This window comes from Polypterus senegalus, chromosome 1 (genome assembly GCF_016835505.1).
Source record: "Polypterus senegalus isolate Bchr_013 chromosome 1, ASM1683550v1, whole genome shotgun sequence".
Lineage (NCBI taxonomy): Eukaryota > Metazoa > Chordata > Cladistia > Polypteriformes > Polypteridae > Polypterus > Polypterus senegalus.
This window is the reverse complement of record NC_053154.1, coordinates 340,391,776-340,419,591: the sequence shown is the minus strand read 5'-3', so window position 1 is coordinate 340,419,591 and position 27,816 is coordinate 340,391,776. Positions and strand designations below refer to the sequence as shown.

At 41.1% G+C, this 27,816-nt stretch overlaps 1 long non-coding RNA gene across 1 annotated transcript; it reads right to left on the bottom strand.

The window, feature by feature from the left end:
- LOC120517277 lies at positions 1-25,623 on the bottom strand. Its single transcript, XR_005631012.1, has 5 exons — positions 25,535-25,623; positions 22,662-22,721; positions 5,747-5,833; positions 1,469-1,503; positions 1-56 (listed from the first exon to the last, which is right to left on the bottom strand). It is a non-coding gene; the product is annotated as an uncharacterized LOC120517277 (long non-coding RNA).
- Positions 25,624-27,816: the final 2,193 nt, after the last annotated feature.

Below are 27,816 nucleotides of genomic sequence, written 5' to 3'. Positions count from 1 at the left end.
TTCCTTTGCTTTGTTTTAAAATCTAAAGCTGCATATTGTGTGTCATTCTCTTGAGTCTGAAAAAAAAGACATGAAATATTAAAATGTCTGCTGCTGCACAATCTTCGTTTCATTGTAAATCATTTATTATTACTCTTCTGTTACTCTAGACAGTCGTTGTAAATTACAGTGCGTTCCGTCAGTGTGAAGTGAGAAGTGTGGTAGCACAGGGTCCTGGTTTAACCCCAGTTACTGCCAGTGTGTCCTCCAGCATCATTAACTGGGGTCTCCAAATTGTGTCTCTTCATTCTGTGATGGAGTCGCTCTCCTTGAGGGTCTGCTAGGAAAGAATCGAGCAACTCTGTGACTGTAAAATGAATAAAGTGGTGCGAGAGGCATCACGCTGGCACTGGCACCCCAGCCAGAGTCATTACCCGGCAGAGACTCAAGTATAATGGAATGATGGGGGTGGGCAGTTTGTTCTGGACGTTGTCTTACCCAGCACAATAGATGGTAGCCACCCTGGGTTACGGCACCACTAGCGATTCCTGCCTGACACATTGGAAACTGTAATTCTATTGCACAGCCCTGTTGGGCTCAGTGGGTGCTGCCAGGGGGCACTGAGGGACTAGCAAGCCTTAGTCGGGCTCCAACTCCACTCAGAAATGCTTCCAAGACACCAGATGTGCTCCCAGGTATTTCATCAAATGAGCCTGCCCACCTCAACACAAGAAGCCAGAGCCAGGAGGAGGAACACGAAGCTTGCTGGAGGAGCAGAGGAGGTGACAAAGACACCAAGAGAGGAGAACCAGAGTGTGGTTGTGGTATGGGAAACACTTACTTGTAAAACGACTACACACGATTAAACCCAGTGTTCATAGTGAACTTGTGCCCGAGCCTTTGTGTTGGGAGTTTGGGCAGCTGCAGCACCCTCAGGGGAATCACAGCAGGCAGAAAAATGTAAAGCAGGGGTCAGAGCGGGTATTGTGGGTGCCTCCCGCTCTGAGAGTCAGGGGTTCAAATCTCAGTTCAGTCACCACGTGTCTCTGTTTTGTGTGTGGTGTGTAGTGGTCTTCCTCCAATAGACAGGCATTATGTTCAAGGTTGGTCCTGTCTGGTGCCCACTGACCCTGGCATATATGTGAGCTTACAATATGGATGGACATATGTATGAAATTTGAACAGAAAACAAAATGAAGGACAAGCTGATTAGTGGAAACAAGTAAACCACTTTAAAAATGGAGAGTCTTTAGAGGAGATTAGTTCAGTGTTCAGGTTGTCATGTCACGTTCAGGGTAAACTAGACAGGAGACCCTCAGCTCATTCACCACCATCAGTCACCATCTTTACAGTACATGAAACTGAGGCCACACGTTTAAAGGGGCCAAGTGTTACTTTTGACTGACTCCATCTTACATCAGGCTGGCATGCATGTGGGGAGACAAGTCACAGCTAAAGTAGGGAGGGAGACAATTTAAAGTCCATTTACCTGCTGGTCCTGTGGGACTGGGGAGAAAATGAGATCTGCAAAGAAATAATAAAAAATAAAGTTAAGGAATGACGAGAAGGACAAGTAGCTTTACTTCTGTTTCCTTTACCTTCTGCTTTGTTTGAACACGAATCACACCGTCTGTCTGTCTGTCTGTAACCTCTTGAAATGATGCATGAACAGCAGAAGACCTTCCCATGGTGGGTGACGGATGACAATATTGTACTAACTGGGATGCTGGCAGCCATGAAATGTCATTGAGTCATCAATCAAATTGGTGTACGTTCTGAGGTGTCCGCTTTTACTTGTTTCTTCTGAGGCCGGGGTCCCCACTCATTCATTCCTGTCTGCAGACTCCTCTGCCCACAGACCTCAAATCTCATTTCACCAACATGTCACCTGAACCCTTTTTTTTCTATAACCCCCCCAAAAATTTCTGTTCTACCCCCAAAATTTTTTTTTTGGAATAAAATTTAAAAATCAAAAAACCCGTTACGGTAAGTTTTTAAAGGGGGGCCCCAGAAAAGGGGGGGTCCCGGGGCCCCCTCCTTTTAAGGGCGGGGGTCTTTTGAAAAGTGCACTGATGAAATGGGATTTAAATTTTTTGGTGCCCCATCTTTTGGGGGGCCATTTTAAAAGCCTGCCGCCCCCTTTTTGGGGGGGGAGAGGGCCACTGCCTCAACCACCCAAACTTGGGGGGGGTGGGAAAGGGGGGCAACTTTTCCCAAAAGCCCCCTCTTAAAAGGGAATCCCAGGAAATTGTTTCACACCCTGTTCCACCCTTCAAAAAGGGCCCAAATTCCCAAGGTCGCGGGGAAAAGGGACCCCCCTCTTTCACTGGAAACAGAGTGTGATCAAGAGCAACAGCAGGGGGGGAGCTTAAACACCCCAAGAAGGTCCAAAAACACCCCAGGGAAAAACCCAAAAAAAAGGGGCAAAAAATCCAGGGGGAAAATCACACCCACCTTTTGAAATTGGCAGGATCCCTTTTGGGGAAACCCCCGGGAGCGATAAACTCATGACCGCCCGGGGGAAAAATTTTCCCTTTACTTTTTTATTCAATATAAATGTTTGGTCAAAAGGGATAAAAGTAAAAAAAGAACAACCGAAAAACATTTTTTCCTTTTACCTTTAAAAACAAGTTAAATTTTGTTTTAGGTAAATGTTGAAAAAAAAAAACCCCCCCAAAAAAATTTGTTTCCTTAAAACGAAAATAAAAAGGAATCATTTTAAAATTGTGTTTTTTGTGTTGGCCCCGGGTTTCCCCCTTTAAAAAAGGCGGGGTTTTAAATTTAAAACCAAAAGTGCTTAAAACAGACAAAGGATTCATTTTTTTGTTTTCCTGTTTTTTTTTGTTTAAAAAACCAAAACCCTTTTTTTCCCGGGGGTTTTTTTAAAACCTTTTTCAAATCATCCAAAAGGCTTTTCCCCCTTTCCCCTTTTTTGTTTAAAACCCCTTATTTTATTTAAATTTTCAAAACCCAACCGAAAATTAAAATTTTTAGAAATAAGTTTTAAAAAAAAAAATCTTTAAAAAAAACTTTTTAAAACCCCCAAATTTCAGGCCCCTTTTTTTTTGGGGTTTTTAAGGTTTCATTTTTAAACCCAAAGATTCTTATTTAGTTGGGCCAAATTCCCAAAGGGGGGCCCCCCCGGGAAAAACCCGCCAGAAAAACCCAGGGACCGGGGAAATGGGCCATTTCTATTTTAAAAATTTTAAAAACCATTACCCGAAACCCCCACCCCCAGGCCCGGGCAACCCGCCCAAAAGGGGAAGGGGAAAACCCCCCCCCCTCCACCCTCCCCAAACCCCCAAAAAATTTTAAACCCAATTTTATCAAAAGTTTTTTGGGGTTGGGGAAACCCCCAAAAAGGGGGCATGCCCCCGGGGGCCCGGGGGGAACCTTTTCAATACCAAAATAACAGCCCCCCCGGGGGCCCCCTAATAATGATAAACCCCTTTTTAAAGCTTTGGATATCGTTTTTTTCTAAAAAAAGCGGGCCCTGTTTTTTTTTAAATCTGGGCGAAAAAAAAAGGGTAAAAAAACGCGGTGGTCCCCTTTGGAGAAAAGATTTCTTTAAAATTCACAAGGTTTTTTAAAAAAAAAAAGGGGAATGGGTTTCTTTTTTTGGGCTAGGCCCGTTTTGGGGGGAATCAAAGCCCTCAAAAATTTTACCAATTTAAGGAAAATTCCCGGGTCAAAAAGGTATGAAACCCCCTTAAAGGGGGGGGGTTTTTTCCTTTTTTCCCGGGGAGTTTAAAACCCCGGGGAAAAAAAAGGACCGGGGGCATGAAAAACCGCGCCGCCAATTTTAATTAAGGGAACTTTCCCCCGGACCCTCCCCTTTGACCAAAACCTTTTTTTCCCCCCCAAGGTGAATTTTTTTTCCTTTTTTTTCCCACAGTGTTTTTTAAAAAATTAAAATTTTCAAACCCCCAAAAAAGACTTACCAAATTTTTTTTCCCCTTTTTTCTGCTAAAAAGAAAAGAAAAAATTTTAACCCAAACGTTGAAAAAAAATCTCGCATTAAAAGGGGGGGCGAAAGGAAATCCCCTCTTTGGGAAAAAAAAATTTTATGGATGGCGCACAAGAACCCTTCCAGAATGGTGGCCCCCCTGTTCTTATTTTTGTTGGGTTCTTTTTTTGGTTTTATTTTATGGGTTTTTCATTGGGAGGGGGGACCCGCCCCCTTTTGGGGGAAAGGGCCGCTCCCCAGGGGGATACCTTAAAACCCAAATTGACCCAAACGGGGGGTCCCAAAGTTCTCCCCTTATTTTCGGGGAAAAAACCCAACAGGGCAAAACCCAGGGGCAAGGGGGCCTATAAATGGGCGTCAACTGGGGGTTTCCTCCACTAGTTCACCCCCCCAGGCCATGCACTTTCCCAAAAAAAAGGATTGAAAAAGGACCCCTGGTTTTTCCCTAGCCCTTCCTTTATTTCTTTATTTGTTTCCGGGGAAAAATGTTTTGCAAATTTTTTAACCTTTTTTTCGGGGGGGAAAAGTTAAAAAAAAAATAAACAGTAGTGGGTTGACCCCAAAATTAACCCATAAAGGTGCAAAAACCCCCAAAACTTTTTCCCCCCAAACCAGAAGGAAAAAAAAAATTTTTCCGATTCCGCCCAGCCCCCCCTGTTTGCCCCAAAGGGGAATTTTCCCTTTTTACCCCCTTTTCCCATATTTTCCTTGGGTTTAATAAAAAAAAGAATTTTAAAAGGGTTAAAATCATCCCGGGGCCTTTGTTTTTCCCTTGTGCTTTTTTAATTTTCTTTTTAACATTTTAGAAGTAGTAGTTGGGAACAACAAAAAAATTTATTGCCAAATTTTATACAGTTCCCCAAAAAGTTTTAAAAAAAAAGGGAAAAAAAAGCAAAAAAATTTTTTTTTGACTCCATTAAAAAGAATAAAAGGGGGGAGGCCGGGGGGCAAAAAAAAAAACAAAAAAAGGGGGGGTGGAGGAAAAATAAAAGAGGGCAGGATTTAAAAAACCCCCCCGGGCCCCCCCCCGGGTGATGATAATGTCCCCAAAAAGGGGGGGTGGCTTGGCAGGTGGAAAATGAAATTTAATTAGGACAGGCGGTTATAAAAGGGGAAGTTAATTTGCCCCTTTTTTATCCCCGGGCCGGTTGTTTCTTTCCCTTAAAAGGGTTTTTTTTTTAAATCCCGGCCCCTTACCTTTTTTTGATGGTAAATTGTAAAATTTTGCCTTTTCAAACTCCCCCTTTTTTTTTTCCCCCGTTTTTAAAAAAAAAATCCGAGTTTTGCCTTTTTGGCCCACTTACCATTTTTAAAAAAAGAAAAAAGGAAAAATAAAATGAAGGGGATTTTTAAAAAAGTAATTGAAAAAAGAAAAGTTTAAAAAAATATGTAAAGGGGTTTAATGAAATAAAATTTAATAAATTTTAAAAAAAATATTAATACTTTTTGGGGGATTAAAAACACCATACAATTTTCAAAGATAAATGGAACCCAAGAAAAATTTGCCATTTTCCCCCTTTTTTAACTCCTTTTTTTAAAAAGTTTCAGGGTAGGACATGTTCTTTAACTCATCCAGCAGGAACTCAGTTAGTTTCTGTTCACATTAAAGGATTGTGTCCTGATGTTTTAAATCACTCAGGCCTACAGATCAGCTCTGTTAACATGGAGCTGGTAATTTGGTATATAAATTGATTGCCATTTGTGACATCAAGTCTCCTGCCTGATGATGTTTCTCTTACACAGTTTGAGAAAGTCCATCCAGCCTCAGCTCTTTTGCTGTTTTCTGACGGCTCCACTTACCTTTGATTTTTAACTACAAAGCAACCAGCACCACGAGGCCCAAAGTCCCAGCTAGTGCAATGGTGGAGTATTTATACAACGTCACATCTGAAAAAGAGGAGACACAGAGTTTAAAACATCATGTCAAGAGAGGATGACACTGACAATAAAAATGAACTTCACCTCACAGCTCTAAAGTGTGTATTGGGCAGATGACTTGTTTAGGGTGATGTGAAAAATCAGGTCAGGTCAGGTGACACACTCTTGGTCACAAGATAAGATGGACACGTCAACTGAAATGGTCATTTGGCCAGTTGGGCTCACAGGTATTTACAGGACTCCTTTATAATGGTGACTGATTTCATGGGTCCAGGCCCACCATCATCTCTGACTGTTATTCAGTTTCAGAGGCTTCTTTCTGCATTAAGTGGCATAGTCCTCCTCCACCAGCCCATCCTGCACTTCATGTTCTCACCCAGTTAGCAAAGACAAAGAATCTGGGAAAAGAAGTGGAGTGCAAGCCTCATGTGAAAGGCACTATATAACAGATAGATAGATAGATAGATAGATAGATAGATAGATAGATAGATAGATAGAGTGAAAGGCACTAGATAGATAGATAGATAGATAGATAGATAGATAGATAGATAGATAGATAGATAGATAGATAGATAGATAGATAGATAGATAGATAGATAGATAGATATTTTTAATTTTAAATAATCTTTATTGTGAAATAAGAACATCAACATAACAACTATAAAGTCAAATGAATAACAAATGTCAGAATAAACAAAGAGCCATACATCAGACCCCATAACTCCCCTTTACACTCCTCCTACCTCAAGCATTAAAGTATAAGCACGTGGTATTGATGCCCACCATTGCTTTCTCTTTTCTCTTGCCCACCACAGTGAAATCAGAAATTAAATTTCAGCTCCCTTCATCAACTGAGCACAGCCCCCTTTCACCCCCCCATTCTATTCATCTGTTTATAATATCATATTCCATTCTTATTCTTGAATAAACATTCAATTTAAAAATCAAACAAATATCCGTAGTTCAGATCCACGCTGCTTATTATTTCTACTTTTAAAATGGCCAGCTTTGCTTCACCTAACAGAAAGTTGAACAGTTGTATCCTGCATCGAGTTTTCTTATTATATTTACTTCCAAAATGAACAGGACTTCATTAAAAGTTCCAGTCAATTCTGTACAAAGCTTAAAAATCTGAAGAATCCAGTCGATAACAATACAAAACAAATGAAAACTGTTTCTTTCTGACCACCAAGAATCAGTTTCAGCTTCTTTAATAATTTTTAAAAAGGACTTGGTGGCAATGATCCCATGCCCGATTCTCCACTGTAAGTCTGCAGTTCTTTTGTTGCTCGGTGGCTTGTAGAACTCCCTCCACGCAGGCCCCCTGTGCCCCTCCACTGCCAGCTTCTCCCTCCATGGAGTGTCCAGCACAGACACCAATGCAGTGAAGTGAATCACCTTGAGGCAGTACTCATAGAGCTCTTCTTGGACAGAGAAGCAAAGCCCACCACTGTTCCTTTGGTGAAGTGAACAACTGAATGTTCTGGTAGTAATGAGAGGTCCACTGGGGGCAAACATCCAACTTATTAACAGTGGAGCCGATGGATCATTTAGCAAGTGGTAATCTTTAGCTATGGAGGACAGAAACTGCTGAATCATCCTGACTGACTTTACTTCTGAGAAGAGAAGCCAAGACATCAGCATCAATGAATGATTTGGTAGTGGCATCATAAATCTGTGCCAGTTTCAGTACTTGATGCTTAATAAGAATTGAAACAAAACTGTCACTGTGCAAGAGGGGGCATGAAAAGACAGAATTATAAATTAAAGGCTCATTTTGAAGCCACCCAGTTGTATTAAAGTTCCTCCTAAACACCACGTGCCATGTTAAAAGGACACCTCTGTAAAATTTTGGTAACACAGAAAGGTCCAGTTTTGTAGATTTATAACCAAAAGTGCTTCATCAAACCTAACCCGCCACACGATGAAGGAAACTCAGCGCTAACTCCCTCCAACTCAGGGAATATGAAACGCAGAAAAGCTTCTGTAAGACTTGGAGCCTGAGGGCACTTTTGAGGAGATATCTAGAAGTCCCTGACCGCCTTCTTCCAACGGTAAAACAGCAGACTCTGCTTTAGCCAATGCAAGCCATCCCAGAAGAAATCAAGCAATATTCTTTGGATCTTCTTTAAAAGCCCCAGAGGGGGGTCACCACACATGAGTTTGTGCCACAGCATTGAGGCCACTAAATTATTGATGACGATCACCCGCCTCTGTATGACAGTTTAAGTACAATCCACTTCCACCTGTTCAGACGAGAGGTCACTTTCTCAAGAGTCCCTCCCAATTACTCGCGTCCACCCCTCACTGCCCATGACCACTCCAAGATACCTGAAGCACTTCCTGTTCCACTTTAGGCCTCCAGGTAAGTCTGGTAGTGGACATCCAGACCAGGAGCCCAGTAAGAAGGCGTTACTCTTAGTCCAATTGATTTTTGCAGATGATATGTTCTCAAATAGTTGTTGACAATAAATTAAAACTTCAATGTCACCCTTCGATTTGACGAAGACAATAATATCATCAGCGTAGGCCAAGCATTTGAAATTAACATTTGGGCAGGATGGAAATGTCACCCCCTGTAGTCTCTGCCTCAGCTGAAAAGAAACGGCTGATGGCCAATGCGTAGAGCATGCCGGACAAGGCAGCCCTGCCAATTCCCTCCTGACTGGAAACGGGCGCTCAGAGTGCCATTAACTTTACAATCCCAAAACGTTGGTGTACAGCAGTGCAATCATATGAACAAAATTATCACCAAACCCAAAACATTTCAATGTTTTAAACAAAACCGGTGATCTACTCGATCAAAAGCTTTCTCCTGGTCAATGGATAATATTCCTAAATCCATCCCAGAAAGATTAGAGGCTGAAATGATATCCCAATGCAAAAATATTATCATAAATAGTCCTGTCAGGCACACAGTACGTCTGGCAGGGACTGACGAGCAGGTCCATCACAGTCCTCAGGCGGCTGGCCAGGGCCCTCGAGAAGATCTTATAGTCCGTGCACAGCAGGCTCACGGTGCCAGTTCTTTATTTGGCAAAGGTCTCCTTTCTTAGGCAGCAGAGTGACGACTGCTCTTCTGCAGCTCAATGGTAATTCTCCATCCTGTAAGCTTTGTAAGAACACCTCGACACCTCGGTACCCAGCAGGTACCAGAAATGTTTATAGAACTCAGCTGGGATGCCATCGAGTCCTGGTGCCTTTCCAGTATTCAAACCAGCCAGTGCATCTGATAGCTCCTGAAAGGTGATGTCTGCCTCCAGCTTCAGCTTGACCGTGTCTGTAAGTTTGGGTAATCCGTTCAAATAGTCCAACATGGCCGAATCATCAATTACACCATCCTTAAATAAATCAGAGTAAAAAGACACAGCAAAGTTCCTGATCTCCTCCGTGGTGTGCAGCTCATGACCTTCAGCGTCCTGCAGCATGTGGATCACCTTACTCTCGGCCTCTTTCTTTTCAGTAGGCGCGTCCAAGTGATTTAAGGTTTGAAAACCGAGCACTAAGGCACCTTGGGCACGAAGCTCCAGGAGTTCAGCAAGGGATTGTTTTTAGACTTTAAAACAGCAAGCGTATCTTCACTAAAGATGCTGTGCAGATTTGTGATGTCCTCCTCCAAGCTCTTCATTTCGTGAAGACACCGCCTGGTCACATGCTGAGTGTACTGCTGGCAAAAGACTTTAATCTGCACCTTCACATCCCACCATTGCCGAAGAGATGGGAATCTGGACTTGGTTTGAGTCCACTGCAGCCAGAAAAACTCAAAACACTTGAGGAAATGAGAATCCTCTAACAGGGAGACATTAAAGTGCCAAAGAGATTGAGAGGAAGGTTTTTTAGGGACAGAGACATTCATTCCCACCAGAGAGTGATCGAGAATCCGACTGGGCAGATATAAGCCTTAGTGACCGTATTCAGCAGGTGCCTCAGACAGTAGAAACGGTCCAAACGCCATCGAAATGCACCCACCGCCCCTTTACCCAGGTGTACTGTCTATCTGACGGAAATTTACTTCTCCAGACGTCCACCAGGTCGAGTGGTCTAATAAGGAGCGTAAAACACGGACAGACGCTGGGTGAGGCTCAGCACCATTACGGTCCAGTAAGTTATTCTCTGTACAATTAAAATCTCCTCCGACCAACAGGATCTCCCCATTAACAAAGGTCTCCAGCACCTTCCTCAGAGCTTTAAAGAAACAAAGTCTCTCACCTCCATTTGTTGGAGCGTAAGTGTTAATAAACACCAGATCTTGGCTCTTATCCTTCACCTGAACTACGAAGAGACGCCCAGCCACCACCTCACTAATGTTAGTGATTTGTAAATTTGACGTGTTAGAGATCAGTATGGCCACCCCAGCACTGACGTGTGAGCCATGACTCAGGACAGCCTGACCCCCTGACCCACTCACGTAACCAGTCTGGCTGATTTCTAACATCAGAGTGAGTTTTCTGTAAGAAAGTGACCTGAAGAGCCTTTTGGTTTAAAAAGTCGCCCTACAGCCATTCACATTTAAACTCCCAATGTGTAAAGACTGCATTGATGATTCACAAATGGGAGTGAACAGTACTGCACAAGTCAACCAAAAATAAAGAAGTTTCAAGAACATATCCATTATTTCTGAAAAATGGACTTTCGCACCCTGCTAATCACATTTTTAAGGCGGGTAGTTTCCTCAGTCAGGCGCCGTCAGCATACGCCGGTGTTTCTGCGATCACGTCTGTAGCCATAGCTTCATTCACAGCGGGGCTGACGGGCGCGACACTCTCTGTGTCGACCATCGCCGTCTTATCCCCACTGCTGCTGACCCCCACTGTCTCCAGCTTATCTTTACTCAGTTCTCCGTCCACAGACTCGTACTGGGCACTTTGAACTGACTCATTTACAACAGGATCACTGGGCTCAGCCAACGCATTCCCTTCGGTAGTCAGCAGGCTCGCCTCAGGAGCGACTGCTAACACTACAGTGGGGTGCAAATCACTCACAACCTGTGCTCCGGTTACGAGCTCAGCTACCTCTGCAGTCTCCTCATCCTCCATACTGTCCACCTCCTCACCACTTTCATACACTCCGCCTCATCACCACTGAATCAGGGGAGCGCGCCCACCGGTAAAACGGTCTCATTTTTACATTGAGAGGCCTTGTGTCCGGCCCTCCCACAGTTAAAACACTTCATCGAGTCCGAAGTAACAAAAACCACAGAATCACAGCCATCAACCTGGAATCTTAGAGCAACATTTATGTCCTCATTCATGTTGTTCAACACCATAAAAACCTGCCTCCTAAATGAAACAACGTGTTTCAATTCCTCTCATTTTACAGCCCAACAGAATCATCACTATATCTGATAAAACCTGGCCATAGCGGCGGAGTTCCTGCACCAAAACATCATTCTTCAAGTACGGTGGGACATTTGAAATAATAATCTTTATTGTAGGCGCTGACAGAAGTAAAACAGGAACCAAAGCGCCATTAATAATAATCCCTTCTTCTACAAGTTTATCAACCAGAGATTCCTCGTTAAGGAAAACCACTACGGCTTTATTCATTCTGGAGGCTGAACGGACATTCTTATAGCCAACAACTGGCCACAACACACTCTTCAGCTGAAATGTGCGGCTCGACCAGTACTTTAGCCCCATGTCGGCGGGAAAGATTTTCATAAAACTTAGGCATTAGACCAGGCGAAGACTTTGGACTGCCATGGCTACACGCCAAAGCCGCATCCTATTCGATAAAACCCCTGATATAGAAAAATAAGAAAAAGGAGTTAGAAATAAAGAAAAAACTTACAGAAGACAGAAAACACGTCCAACTTCCAACGCCACGACTCAGCCACGCCCACCCCAGACCACACTAATCGAAAGACACACCGACAGCAAGACAGTAGCGATAGATAGATAGATAGATAGATAGATAGATAGATAGATAGATAGATAGATAGATAGATAGATAGATAGATAGATAGATAAGGCACTATATGATAGATCAGGGGTCGGCAACCTATGGCACGCTGTACACACTTGGCACGCCAAGCAATTTCAAATGGCACGCAGACTCTTCACGTTTCCTGTATAAAGTTGATTATAAATTGATTAGCGGGGTTTCCTCGCTCATTTCGGCACTTGGGCGTAGCAGGGTACCAGCCACAGACTTGTTGTAACAGCAGTCTAAGTAGGTCAGGGAACAGTCTATTTGCGAAATCTCAGAAACTAACGACAGTAACGTCCACTAGCGAGATCAAAATTCTATTACATAAAAATTGTATGGCATTTGTTTTAAAACCTGTTGTGTGTATATCTGGATTTCGTTGTATACAAGCACATATATAATTTTTCAGGTGATATTTTAACGATACCCACTATAGAACAACGTTGGTTTTTGCATTTTATAAATGTTTTCTAATATGAACATTGGTTACGACTTTCCGTCATGTGCTGCAAATATGCAGATCTACAGTAGATCTACAAAGGCCGGATGCCGGTAGTTGAATAATATATATGGTTCATATTGATTAATCTAAATATATCCATTGTATAAAAAAACTGAGATGGTCATATTTTTATTAGTTCCTAGATCTACTTAGAAAAAACGTCAATATAATTAAGGCCCACGCTTCTAAACAAGCTGTGTACAGCGATCGGCATTGTAGTGTCATTATGACTAGTTATAGCTGACAGTTTACTGACGGTTTTCCTCTCATATGCACGTATGTAGATCTGTTGGACAAAAGAATATGGATTTGTTGGACAAAAAGATCGTGCTGTGTGTACTTTCTGTTGTGAAAGCGCTATGCGTCGCACATCTAGTGTACAAAGACACTTTCAAACAAAACACCAGTCTAAGTTTAAAACCTCAGAAGAGAAAAGTGAAGCTATCAAAAAAGCTATTTCTGGTTTCAAAACAAACTAGTATTTTGAGCAAAGCAGTTGGAATGAAGATTAAAGCTACTGAATGTAGTTATAAAATAGCTGAATGTTTTGCTTTGAAAGGGAAACTGTTTACAGACGGAGAATACATCAAAGAAACTTTTTTAAGCAGTGCTGAAATTTTATTCGGTGATTTACCAAATAAGGAGATTATATTTACTCGATTAGAGAAATACCAATTTCTGCAAGATCAGTTGAGAGGCGATAACTGATTTAGCTGAAAATGTAACAACTAAACAAATATCTGGATTAAAACAATCTCAAGTATTTAGTGTTGTGCTTGACGAAAGCACTGATTTAAACGATTTGTCTCGCTTAGCCTTGGTTGCAAGGTATCTTGAAAATAATCACATTTATGAAGAGTTGTGTTGCTTATTGCCACTTCATGACACAACAAAGCAGAAGACATTTTGACTGCATTTATTAGTTATTTTGCTAAACATGACATAGACTTAAACAAGTTATTCTGTGTGACAACCGATGGTGCTGCTGCAATGGTTGGCAAGAAGAAAGGATTTGCAAAACTTCTTGAAAATTATGTTGGCCGAACTTTTGAATTTTCATTGTATTATACACCAGGAGAGCCTATGTGCAAAGACCTCATCTCTGAATTTGGTCTCTGTGATGACAACTGTTGTTGAAATAGTCAACTTTATAATTTCTCATTCTTCACTGGTTCACAGGCAGTTCAAGTTTCTTTTACAAGAAATTGAGTGTGAATATGGAGATCTTCTGCTACACAGCAATGTTCGCTGGCTTAGTCGAGGCAAAGTTTTAAATAGATTTGTCAGTTGTCTTGAGCTATTAAGGTGTTTCTTAATGAAAAAGAAACATTTTCCTGAACTGAACGATGAAAACTGGGTGTTAAAGTTGATGTTTCTGACTGACATAAGTACACATTTAAATTAACTTAATCTGAAATTACAAGGACAGGGACAAACAGTACTTGATCTTTTCAGCTATTGGAAAGCATTTACAATGAAACTAGACATTTTTACCTGTGATATCAACATCAAAGCATTCAGGTACTTCCCTGAATGTGAAGAATCTCTCAAATCAATTTGAAGTAAATGTAGATGAGCTTCAAGAGTACATTGAAGCACTCAAAGCAGAATTTGATAAACGAAGTAAAGACTTCCACATTCATGGATCCTTATTTTCGTATCTCATTAAGCCTGATATAATTGATTTGGAAACTACCCAGTTGGAACTATTTAGTTGGATGGATATTGATGACTTTGAAATGCAACAGATTGACTTCAGATCTTCAGAATTATGGACATCAAAATTTGTTGAACTACGGAAGTCTCTGGAAAATGAAAATCTAGAAAAGTCTGCAGCTATTCTCAGCTGTTGGAGATCCCTTCCGAATTATTACATCTGTTTGAAGAAAATTGCTTTTGCTCTTCTTTCAGCTTTTGATCAACCTATTCCTGTGAGCAAATTTTCTCTCACATGAAAGCAGTGCTAAATCCACAGCGTAGTCGCCTAATGCCTGAACATTCAGAAAATTATGTCAAACTCAAAGTGACAAAGTATGTTGTCGATATTGAGCAACTGGCCAAGACCATGCAAGGGCAAGGCTCCCATTAATAATAAAAAAGTTTTTTTAAAAATCTTTCAAGAAACTCTATTTCTTTTAATGTTGTTTACAACTTTACATATTATTGAATATCACTATATATTAATTAATTAAAATATAAAAATAAAATATATGGTAAAATAAGAATATTGACCTCGACTTGTATAAAATGATATGTGATGTTGGCACTTTGAATAATTTGAAACCTTAAGTTGGCACACAGTTAGCAAAAGGTTGCCGACCCCTGTGATAGATAGATAGATAGATAGATAGATAGATAGATAGATAGATAGATAGATAGATGTGTAAGGCACTATATAATTAAAAGATAGATAGATAGAGATAGATATTTTTATTTTTAAAAACAACTTTATTAAATTCAGTATGAAATTCATTAAAAACACAAAATCCAACCACAGAAAAAAACAAAACATAATAAAATCACATTTTAAACTTCTAAATGCCCCCAGTCCATCCCTTATTCATTTCATAAATACCCACCCAAACTTTTGCCCCTTCATTCATCCCTTCCATCCCACAATTCCACTCATTTATTACAATACTCTATAGATTTATGCTCATACATATTCTATTAATAATAAAATTAGAATTAGAATGCAAAGTGAACTTCATCATTGTCATAATTACACAATACATTATTTACACACCACTTATCCTTAAACTGTGAAAGATTTCTAGTAGATTTATAAAAATTCAGATCTACTTCTATTCTACTTTTACAAGTCATTTTAAATAATACTGTGGGGTCTGTGCTGCCTGCTCCCTTAACCTTATTTTTCCGGGTTTTCCATATTCCCAGTTTCGCCTGTCCTAAAATAAAGTTAACCAGGTTAATATTTGTATTTGTTTTTTTTTGAGCTCTTTACCCCAAACACAAACACCATCCTATTATAACAGACCCCCAGACCCTCAATCAGCTGCTTTATCATTTTAAAAAATCCCCCAATCTCTCACAAAACATAAAACAGTGACATACAGTCTCCCTCAACCCACAGAAAGGGCAGGTATCTGAAACCCCCGGACAAATAACTGATAGAAAGGAGTTCACAGCTACTATACCATGCAATATCCTCCACTGTAAATCCCCTACCCTACTGGTCAATGGTGGTCTATATAGCGCTCTCCAGGCTGGCAGGGTTCCTTCAGGAATGACAATCTTCTTCCTCCAGGGTGTGTCGGCCTTCAGTGCTTTCAGTTGATCCTGGTTCTTTACTTTTACGCAGATCCTGTAGGGCTGTTTTCCTTTGATGGTGTTTAAGGGCAAGTCTCTCAGATCTTTTGTCACAAGTAGTCTGTTGGTGTCATTATTGTCCCAATCTCCTACTGGAGACACCACAAGTGTAGTGAAAGTGGATCTTGGGTGGCTTCAGCTGGTCTTTAAAGGTGTCCTGCAGGAGTGTCCTTACTTCACTTCCTAGAGATGCTTTCACTTGCATTAAGAAATTCCCCACAAGCCGCACTGAGTGCACTTCTGTCTCTGCTGCTACGGTTTCTGGACTTTTCCAATTAAAATCCTCTCAGTTGATTAAATGTTTCAATTGTGTAATGTTATTCCTACAGAGACTATGAATAAAACTTGCAGACTGTCCTATTGTGGTGCAGATATTTGGATTAAACACAATGGGTTCTTCTAGAATCCAAAACAATGAAAGGTCATCACAGTCTCTTTGAATTGATAAAATTGCCAAGCTTTACAAAGACTCCTGTAAAAGTCTGGTACTTGTAAGGTCTCAGGTTTCTCAAGACGACACCATATTAAGCTTTTGCCCAATCCCATTTGTCCCACTTGGTTAAAAAAGAGCAGTGCTAGATTCATCCAGGGCTCGGGCGTTGTGGAGTATAACAGTTTTTGCACGGTCTGAAGGCGGAAGGCAATAATTCTGCTTTCAATGTCCATAATGCCTTGCCCACCTTCATCAAGTGGCAAGTATAATACGCCCTCCTCAACCAGTGAAGACCATCCCAAAAAAAGTTAACAACATTCTCTTGAATCTTCTGAATTACATGTGGTGGAGGCTCCAGACAGATACACCGATGCCACAGACTCAGAGTCACCATATTGTTAATTACTAACATCCGACCTCTGTACACATTTGGGAAAGTATCCATTTCCATCTGGCCAACCGAGCTACCACTTCCAAGAGTCCATCCCAGTTCTTCTGCACATAGTGATCATCTCCTAGATGTACTCCCAGGTAGAGAATCCCTTCAGTGCTCCATTGCAGCTCTCCTTGTAAACTCGGTGTCTTATATCCAGCCCAGTCTCCAACTAACAATGCACTGCTTTTACTCCAGTTTATTTTAGCATTGGAAATCAGTTCATATTTCCTTTGACAGTTCGTGACATTATCAAAGTCTTCTTGATTTGTGATAAAACAACAATGTCGCTCTGTAGGCCGTGACCTTTATAGGATTCCCAGTACAGTGAGGAATGGAAGACCAGTCAGCACTTTTCTCAGGTTGACTAAGAATGGCTCTAAGGCGAGGGCGTACAGCATCCCTGATAGCGAACAGCCTTGTCGGACTCCTCTTTGGACGCTGAAAGGCGCACATAAACCACCATTGACCTTAACTATACCAGAAATGTCACAATACAACAGCCGAATGTACTTTATAAATTGTTCCCCAAATCCAAAGGCCTTGAGAGTGTTCCATAGATATGAGTGTCCGACTCTGTCAAAGGCTTTTTCTTGGTCAATTGAAATAAATCCTGTTCTAAAATTGAACAGTTTTGCTGCAGCAATAATATCTCTGACTAAAAAATGTTATTAAAAATGGATCTCTCAGGGATACAATAGCTCTGGTCTGGATGCACCAGTTTCACTAACACTGTGCGCATTCTGTTAGCCAAGGCTTTTGACAGGATTTTATAATCTGCGCAAAGTAAAGACACAGGCCTCCAGTTCTTAATATGGCACAAGTCACCTTTTTTAGGTAGGAGTGTGATCACGGCCCTTCTGCAGCTCTGAGGTAGCACACCCGATTTAACACTGTGTTTGAACACTTCTAACAAATCCTGACCGATAACATCCCAAAATCCTTTATAAAATTCAGTTGGAATGCCATCTATCCCAGGGACTTTTCCATTATGAAGTTCAATCACTGCTGCTGAAATTTCTGCCATAGTGAGCTCTTTATTCAGCTCGGTGGCATCTGTTACAGGAAGCTGTGGTAAGTCCTCAATAAAGGACTGTAAGTTTTTGTCACTACTACATCCTTCAGCAGAAAACAGCTTTTCATAAAACACTCGGACCTCTGTGTCTTTTCACCATTAGCTTTAGTCACACAGTGTAGAATTTTACTTTGAGAATTCTTTTTTTCCAGACCAAAAAATATTGTGTTGGTGCATCCATTTGTGTTAACTGCTGGAAGCGAGCCCTCACTAGAGCCCCCTGAGCTTTTGTGTCTAGTAAATGTGAGAGCCCCCTCTTTGTTGCTTTGAGACTCTCTTTAAGTGTTTCATCGAGCCATTCCCTAATAGCTGTTCAATCTGAGATATTCTGCCCTCCAGTTGTGTCATTTCTGACTGTAACGATCGTGTGACATTTCTGGTATATTGCTGACACAAGGATGAATGTGGTTCTTCCCATTTCCCACCATGCTGTAAGCTGGTGAACTCCTTCCTCGAACCCCTCCAACCTCTCCAGAAATAATTGAAAATGTCTTTAAATCGCTGATCCTGTAGTAGGAGTACATTAAAATGCCAGTATGCCATGGGCCTGTAAGTGCTCGATAGAACTGTACAAACCACTAGGCTGTGGTCTGAGAAACCAGTGGGGACAATGGAGCAGTCCTTAACCCCTTAACGCACCCGCATGGTCCCGGGACATAACAGCATTTTAAAAACGTTACAGTAATGTGTGCATGCCCATCTGCCATGCATCTCGACATACTACCCATCAAATGAAACTTCAAAGTCTCATCTTTCCGATGATATAAAACCATTTTGACACACAACAACCACAGCACTGACACTAAAGCCTTTTTACAGAGAAGTACATACTTTTAAGAGTTGATCTGCCTACCTTTGAAGACCCCCTGCAAGTCAAACATCAATATTTCCGAGCAGTATTGATCCCATTCTGTCCGTAAGGCTCCAGCGAATATAATCCAGTAAAACGATTAGGTCCAAAACACACGATATATCCTCAAAGGACAAAACTCCAGAAAACGCTTCTTTATAACTTGAGACCACCTACGTAATTTTTTTTCATTTATATTGATCATATCAGACATAATTTGTTTCTGTCGGCGATAATCATGCTACCGCATGAAACACGGAAGTGTTAGCTTCAGATCGACACCTAACTTGGCCAATTACGACGGGTCTGGGGTTGACTGGCACCTCGTATAGCCAACGAGCGTCACAGATAGCTGAATGATGACGTACGACTCTAAACCCTGGTAGAATCTACCAGTTTGATTGGACACTGTGACTGACACTCAAAACTTACAACCAATGAGCAGCCGAGCATTTTGATATGTAACTTGCCATGCTAACTTGTAAACAAAACGATCGGAGCTGCGCGAAGGTGGCATTTGTACCAGTCTGCAGAGTTGGTGCGTGGTTGTTTATTGTGATTTCGCCAAGTTTTTTCGCATTTTAAATATGAATAAACCTACCGAAAAACGTAAATAAACGCTCGATTAAATAATAGATGCATGTACGCGGCGTGAAAGTATTCAATCGGCCCTATAGACGTCTAATGGCAGAGAGTGACATGTGCCACGCCCTTGTGCTTTCTGCCATCAAGTGGCACATGGAAAAACGCTGAGCTGTGTTGTAACAGTTTGTAAAAGAAATGTATATAGTTTGTGTGCATTTTATAAAAAAGTAAAAATAAAAAATATAAATATATTTTTGGCCCATAAGACTTGTATTGACTATTTTTACATAGAAATGTGTATTTTTTATTATTTTTATAACTAATAGAGTGACACTGTGTGTAGATATAGATTCCTTTAGGTGTAAGCTTTTAGTAGAGCCCTCATTGATATCTGTGGGTTGAAGCATTCAAAAGTTATTACACTTTTAACATACGGTCCAAAATGTGGATAATGGTCCTCTAAAACCCCCTGACATGCCCACATAAAAACTGGTGTAAAAAATGTCATTTGTACAGGTATTCTTTTCAAATTTGAAATGTGAGCAGTCAACAAGTGATTCTGTTGGTACATCGTGTGTTTCTGTCCTCACCGACCTACTGCAGCTTTATTTTCCTTTATTTTCACAAAAAAACTTAGGCGAGAACAAAACAATTCGTTTTTTCTGTGAGTTCTAATGTGCATAACTTTTGATCAGTCACACCTACAGTGATTCTGACTACTAAGGGTGAAACTAGAGAATGTGACCTTTACAAAGAGACCAAACATGTGTTTATACTCCAGATAGTTCAATAACAGCAATGATTCTAATTTGAGAGGTCGAATTACAAGCGATTTAGCAAAAATGACCCCGCTTGATACAGACCCAATAGGTGCTTAAAGGTGTAAAATCTATCGAGCCTCGCCATTGAAAGGGTCTCACTAGTTATCTTTCCCCATGTGTACTGTCTGCTGCTGTCTCCATGTTTACTCCTCCACACATCCAGCAGCCCCATCTCCTCCACTATCCTTCCCCATTCCTGTGGCTCCAGGCTGTTATTTCTGTCCCTCTGAGGGTCAAGGGTACAATTAAAATCTCCACCCAATATCACCACTTCCTCAGGATCACACTGACTTAAAACGTCTGCCAATACTTTATAAAAATCAAGTTTCTCATTCCCATTATTTGGTGCATATATATTAATAAAAGTAAACCAACAGCCATTTACTTTTGTTTTTACTTTCAGTAGCCTCCCTTTCACCACCTCATGCACGTTATGATCCTCCATTTGAAAACCACTGCAGAACAAGACCGCCACCCCTGCACTGACATGTGTCCCATTGCTGAAGAAGCAGCCCCTTCCAGTCCCTGCTCCACTCCCACTGGTTTGTCTCATCTATGTGGGTTTCCTGTAGAAAGGCGACTGTCAGATTTTTTGGGTTAGGAACTCAAAGAGCGTCAGTCTCTACTTGGATTCCTCCCGCCGTTAATATTTAAACTACCCAATTTCAAGTTCGCCATACTGATTAAATGTAAACAGCAGCTTAGCACCAAACCAATTGACCACCACAGGTACAATGGCGGAAAATTCCTAAAAATGTTATCCATACACTTTTCATTTTTTAATCTGTTTCCTCAACCTATTTGTGATATTCTTTAATCTCACGAGCTCCTTGATGTTAAATATTGCGGTCATGGTTTTGTCTTTTCTCAAACTACCCACTGACGATATAAACAGATTCACATCGGGAAAAAATCCGCCACATTCACCCTCTCCTGCCCTCCGTCGCCTGTAAAAATTGTTTAACGCTCCGTGCGCTGTAACCACCTCTGCCACTTAAATCCTGGGAGTCCGAGATGGTTGAACAGTCTGACATTTCTCCATCACCCTCCTCCCCAGCGCTCACCACAGCAGAACCGTCATCAACTGTGTCTGCGAGAACTGCAAAAGCCCCCTTAGCATTAAACAGAGGATCAGCGGCATCTCCACCCTCTGCGCCCGATCCCCGTACTCGTGTTCATCCGCTTTTTTGTTGTACCATCGTCTTCTATCCCATGCCTCTTCCGCCCTGGGCGTCCTAAACTCGCCGTCTTTCTCAATATCTATTTTCTGTTCCTCCTCTTCCACATCCACATCTCCCCATGATCTGCCCTGTACTGTTAAAGAAGTCTCCGTATTTAAACCACTTTCATTCTCATCTGGATTACCTTTTTCCTCATCCCCCTGAGGCACTGCCTCCCCCTCGTCTACGATCTCTCGGCTCCCAGCTGCTACAGGACGGCTTTGAACTTCACCTTCCAACTTTTCTGAACTTCAGGTTCATTGCCTTGTTTTTCTTTTTCTTTCTCGGGACAATGTTTAATTAGATATTGTTCACTCCCGCACCGTAAACATTTCATTTCATCCGAAGACACAAATATTACATAATCAAATCTATCAACTTTAAACTTCATTGCAATATTTAGATTTTCATTCATTTTGTTCAAAACCATGAAAACTTGTCTTCGGAAAGACAGAACATGTTTTAACGCTGGGGATTTACACCCCAATGGAATAAAACGAATTTTAGAAAGAAGTCTGCCATGGCGCTCCAGCTCTTTTTCAATAGTTCCATTCTTTATAAACGGCAGTACATTGAAATAATTACTTTGCGCGCTGGGGTGCCCAGCGGAGTTACCTGTACGAAAGATCCGTCAATAACTACACCTCTTTCCACCACTATTGAGACCAGATCTACTGAACTTAAGAATAAAACAATACAGCCGTTCATTCTGGAAGCCGATTTAATATTCTCACAACCGACCACCTGACCGACTGCTAAGACCGCCGTCTCCAACGGGACAAACTCCTCTAACAGAAGTTTTATCCCATGGTGGCGGCTCAAGGTCTAAATTCGCAGCCATACCGGCTGCAGTGGCCAAAACGCCACTCAGTAAAAAAAAAACAACGCTCAAAAACTTTCAATAATAACTCAAGAGCATGACAGAATAATGAAAAAATAGATAAAGATTAGGAAAACAACACTCACCGCACTCAGAGTCCAACACAGCCACTCACACCAGAGCAAACACCCAGCATGCACAGCGAAAACAGGAAGGAAGTAGATAGATAGATAGATAGATAGATAGATAGATAGATAGATAGATAGATAGATAGATAGATAGATAGAGTGAAAGAGCTGGTTTCACTACCGTCCTGTAGTCCTTCCATATTATATGGGCTGTGAGATGGTGATTGTTTTATCTATCTTTTATATCACATATCTTATGTAAATATTTTTTAAATTGTGCCTTTGTGAGAAATGTCAGCAATTGTAGCTCAGCCATGTAATATTCCAGCTCAGTGTGTCTACGTGTGTCTGCTATACAAATCCACATTGATGAAGTTTTCTCTCTTAAATATTCCAGAGACCCCCTTTTGTGTTGTTTAATGCAGTGAGTACCCCAGCATGGACAGCACCAGGTAACCCTGCTAGTTTGTCATATAACTAACGCCATTCCTCTCTACCTGTGTCTCCTTTTCAGTCCTCACACGTCTAATTTAACTCACATTGAAACAAACTGAATAAAGAAACTGGCTGCCAAAAATAAAACTGTAAGGTTAAATTAAAATGGAGGCATTCATAGAAATACTGGACTGACTGTACAATAAGGAATAATTGTGTGTCTCTTAAAATGCCCCACGTGACAAGGTGACAAGTTTATGTGGCTCCAGTGACTTACCTTGGTGCCAGCTGGCACAGGTGACATTCTCAGAGGAAGAGGAATTTGAAGTTTGATTTTCTGTTGAAGAAAGCAGAGAATTTCATTTAGAAAGACAGAGGAAAGACAAAGAAAAGTCTTACAAGAATTTATTTTTAATTTTCAATGTGTACATAAATTCAAATTAAGGCAAGGAATTAAATATGGCAGAGAAATTAATCAACTTCAGACTTTTCTAGAATTGACAAGTCGTGTGTTTAGTGTAAGAACTGAACGGGTCAAAATGACATTTGGAATACTTTTATCTGACAAAACTTTACCAGCTGTTTGCAAAGAAATACTATATATATATCTATATATCTATATATACTCCTAGGTCTGGAATGCAATCTGATTCTGATAATCAGATTGTGATTCAGACCTGTGGATATAAAACTTTATTCTACACTTTGTCAAGTAAGCAAAGCAGCCATTGTGGCTCAGCATCAGAGGATTCACCTCAGATGCTGCTGTTCGAGGTTTCGATCCCCACAAGAGAAAGCAAAGGTGCGCACATCTGATGAGCCCTGATAAGAGCAAAACACGTGTCGTGTACTCTTTGATTTACTTGACAGATACCGTATTACAGGGGTCTCAAACTCCAGTCCTGGAGGGCTGCAGTAGCTGCAGGTTTTCATTCTAACCATTTTCTTAATTAGAGACCTGTTTTTGCTGCTAATTAACTTCTTTTGAATTAATTTTATTTGACTTTCTCTTGAAGGCTTAGAGCCCTTAATTGTTTCTTTGTCCTTAATTAGCAGCCAAACAATAAAAAGATAAAAAAAATGAGACAAAACAGGACCACCAAACTGTGACCATCATACAAAATATCTGAAAATAAAGAAAGATGAAGGTCTCAGGAATGCTGATCTGCTCAGGCCCTCAAAACATTTGAACAGAAAAAAGAAATCAACAATTTCAGAAATGTCTGCTACTGCACAATGAAAAAACAGCAACAAGCCATGCAGTTAAAGAACGAGTTTAAATAACGACAAGAATTGGCTCCTAATTAAGAAACTGGTTGGAATGAAATTGGTGTGAGTTTGAGGCCCTGACTTAGTTGGTCTTTTGTTGGCTCACTCACTTCACATTTCATTTCTGTTTGAGGAAAGAAATAAAGCAATTCAGAGGAACGAAGATGGAATTCAGGGGAACCAATCTTAAAAAACAATTAAAATGAAAGGAAAAGGAGTTAATGAGCAGCAAAAACTGATCACCAATTAAGAAAAGGGTTAAAATGAAAACCTGCAGTCACTTGGGCCCTCTGGGATTGGAGACCACTGTTGTATAACACACACACACACACGCACACACACACACACACACACACACACATACACACACATACGACACACACACACATATATATATATATATATCAATCCATCCATTTATTATCCAACCCAATATATCCTAACTACAGGGTAACGGGGTCTGCTGTTGCCAAACCAGCTAACACAGGGCGCAAGGCAGGAAACAAACTCGGCAGGGCCAGCCCACCGCAGACATATATATAGCTATAGATATAGATATAGAAATATATATGTATATACAGCATATATATATATATTTATATATATAGATATAGATATATATATATATATATATAGATATAGAGATATATCAGTATGTCTCTAAATAATCTATCGATCCTTCCCAGTTAACTGTTAGTGGGACCCTTGTGTCGGCACTGGCAGCATTGGGTGTAAACTCAAACCAACCCCATTAGGATGCCAGCCGTTCACAAATTTCACTTTTTATGACAAATGAAAATGGACATCGTTTGTGTCTCACGAGTACGGAGGCAGTTTGAGTGCACACTTTGTATGAGTTGATAAATTTAAATAAACCTTCTGTAATTTTAAACACGTGCCAAGTGTATGAGCTAAGGCGCCTGTCCTGTGAAGAGCTGAGACACGAGACCCCCTCATTACTAGGACAGGACATTTTACTGTAAGCCATTGTCTCTGACTTGAATACCATTACTTTAAACACATGTCTATAGTACAAAGAACATATTCCACAAATAAAAATAAAATAATACTCAGAGACATGGTGGGTGCCTACGTTAAAGACTAAGAACCACAAGACGTCATTCTGCTGTTAAAATGCTGGACGGCGCTGTGTGTGAAATGGAAGGCCTGCAGCTCTGTGGCTCGGCGGCCGTCACTCCTTCCTCTTCTTCCTTTCAGCACTCAGCGAATGCTCTTATGTGTGTTTAGCTGATCTTACTGATGGATTAAAAACTCTTAACAGACTTAACAAAAGGCTAAATGTCTCCCCTCTTTTAAACTTTGTATTTATTTATTTTAACTTATCGCCTGGACTGTGTAAATGATAAAGCACTTTACTAATTCTGAGTAGATGAAGATAACACCGAGTGAACGTCCTCATTAGACGCGAGTGTTAGAATTCATAAATAAGAAGAATTGTGGCAACTTTTACTTTTATCGCAATGATTTCATTCATTAAAATAACTTAGCAAATTCACTGAACTCCTTTATTTGTGTTGTACTCTCACACTTTTCACACTTTCTCTAATATTTTATTCAGACAGTTTCCATATTTGACAGTGGAGTAAAGCTGCTGCCTTGCTGTATAAGAATGTCATTTTAATGTCATTTTAAATGACGATGTGCTGTTGTATCTGTCATAACACATTTCAGCACATCAATAACTCTATAAATATAACCCTATCAATGGCGCCTGTTCATTTAATGGAGTTACCCAGAGGACTAATCCTAATTGACGTCTTTGTGTTTCGATGCCCCCTGCCATCATTCAAGACCCCGCTCTCGTAATCCCACCTCATGTTAACAAGTATCAGAGACGGCGTGTCATGAAGCAGCACTTACTGTACGTCTCCTCATAAGTCAGCGTGACTCCATTCCCAAACACGGACCTCTGACTCTCCTTCTTCACACAATAGTAAGTTGCAGCGTCACTTTGGTGACATTTTAAATGTTAAAGTCACAGTCTCATTGGAATAAGAAAAAACTCCATTAAAATAGTCAGTGAACATTGTTTGTGGAAGACCTGAGTTGTTGTCATAGACCCCTAAAGCCACCGGGGGCTGCCCAGGGTACTGCCGGTACCAGATGACCAGAGTGACGTTTCTCAGGTCACATTCAATCACTTCTGGGGACCCTGGAGAGATGAGCCTGGGGACAACACCTGTGGAAAGGAAAATGTGGCATTTAAGGACAAATTCATCATTGTGGTGAGCTGACAAAGAGAAGGGACTCCTAAATTAAATGTAGGATCTCCATAAATAAATACTTACATGTTATAAAGATGGTGAGAATCACAACAAGCCAGATGTCCATTGTGACCGAGAGATGAGTCTTATGAGTTAGAAATGGCTGATGTGCTGGAGATGTGATGAATGAGCAGGAAGTGGACAGCAAGTGGACGTGAAAACATCTAGAAATATCTACAGAGTGGAAGAACAGAATGGAGCGAGCAGGTGGGCATGAAAGACGCAGAATACAAGACCTCCCAGAGTGAAGCTTTACACCAAAAAGCCGATTGATGACTTCTCACTTAATACAAAACATCTTAGATTTAAATGAATGAACAAACAACATGAGCCGATTCAGTCTTGATGTAAAACAGAAGATGTGACCTTCCTGTAGACTGTCATTGTGGTGAATGCCATCTTAGAGGTGGATGAGACTTTAAATAAAGAACTGAAGTCGTCACTTGTCACCAGTAAGGTCATGTGGCTCTGACGAGCTGCCCTCCTGTGTCCTGATGCTCATATCATCATTGAAGTATTAAATTTGCAGACAAATATTAGTGCAGAAACACACACGTATCTTCTAATTCTGTTGTATTTAGCGATATCATTTATCTATAACAGCTGAGCAAAATAAGGCACTACATATAAAAGTCCACAGTTATTATAATATTTCTACTAAGCTATCATTTGAAAGTCACCTCATCTACTACTAATACTGTCATTCATTGTCAGGCTGGAGTTGTCAAAGTGCCACACTGTCTCGCTTCTGCTCTGAAGGTCACCAATGATAAAACTGAAGCTCTGGATCTCCAAGCAGCACATGAAGGTGAAGTCCATGGACGGTGTCTGAGGTGTTGGATGTTGGGCTTCACTTCATGATATTCCACAATTCGCTGCTCACAGGCTCCTCAAGTGCAACTCCACAGTCACAAACAAAAGGCAGGGAGACCTCAGAGAAGCCAACCATTTTAGGACCTCAGCTCTTCAAAGATCTGTGTGAAAATGTCATAGCACAGCAGCAGACGTGTATGCATGTGGGTGACAACTGCCATTGACAGCACACCTAAAGTCACTTCATGTGGCACTGAAGCTACCAGTTACTCTGCATCAGTCCAGCATTTGACTTTTGGTAGCTGAAAATTATTTGGTTTAAGGAACGAACTGGGTCTGCGCTGTCTTTCTTTCTTTCTTTCTTTCTTTCTTTCTTTCAGTCAGTCCCATTCCTGCCTTAGTATCAGTATCATGCACTTCAATACCCTCTTATATACATTCAACTCTTTTTGTCCCACAGTTTTACTATTTTTGACTAATTAAATGTCCTTTACTTGTCCCTGTTCATGACATTAATCAGCAGACCAGCTGACCCTGACAGGATGTTCTAACGGAGGCCATCACTGGTCTGCTGCCAACTGCCATAAACACCTCACTCAGTCCGCCAGCTGATGATCAGGGTATATATTGTGGCAGATGACCGGGGACATTCCCCAACCAGGAGGATGCCTGGAGAAGGGATGGACTGGGAGAGGGGCAATATCTTCCCCGGGATGCAAAAGGGTAGCCCCCCTCAATTGCATCGGGGCCACAGACCTGGAGCTTGGAATCTCAACCATGTTGGAGATCATGGCCATCACCAGGGGTGCCTGGACAATCCTGGAGTCTTGAAACCATCAGGGTGCACTTGGAGCACAAAAGGGGCTGCCCACTCCATTTGGGGAGCAGGAGTCGGGGGGAGAGGACAGAGCATGTGAGGGTGGAGGAGTGAGGGCAGCAGAAGAGAAGAAGTAAAGTAAAAAGGAACTGAGTTATTGATTTGTTTGTGATTGTGCACTGTGTGTTGTAAAGGAAAAGAAGAGCAAAATGAAAGTGTGTGCTTTAAGGACTTGGGCCTTGTGTCTG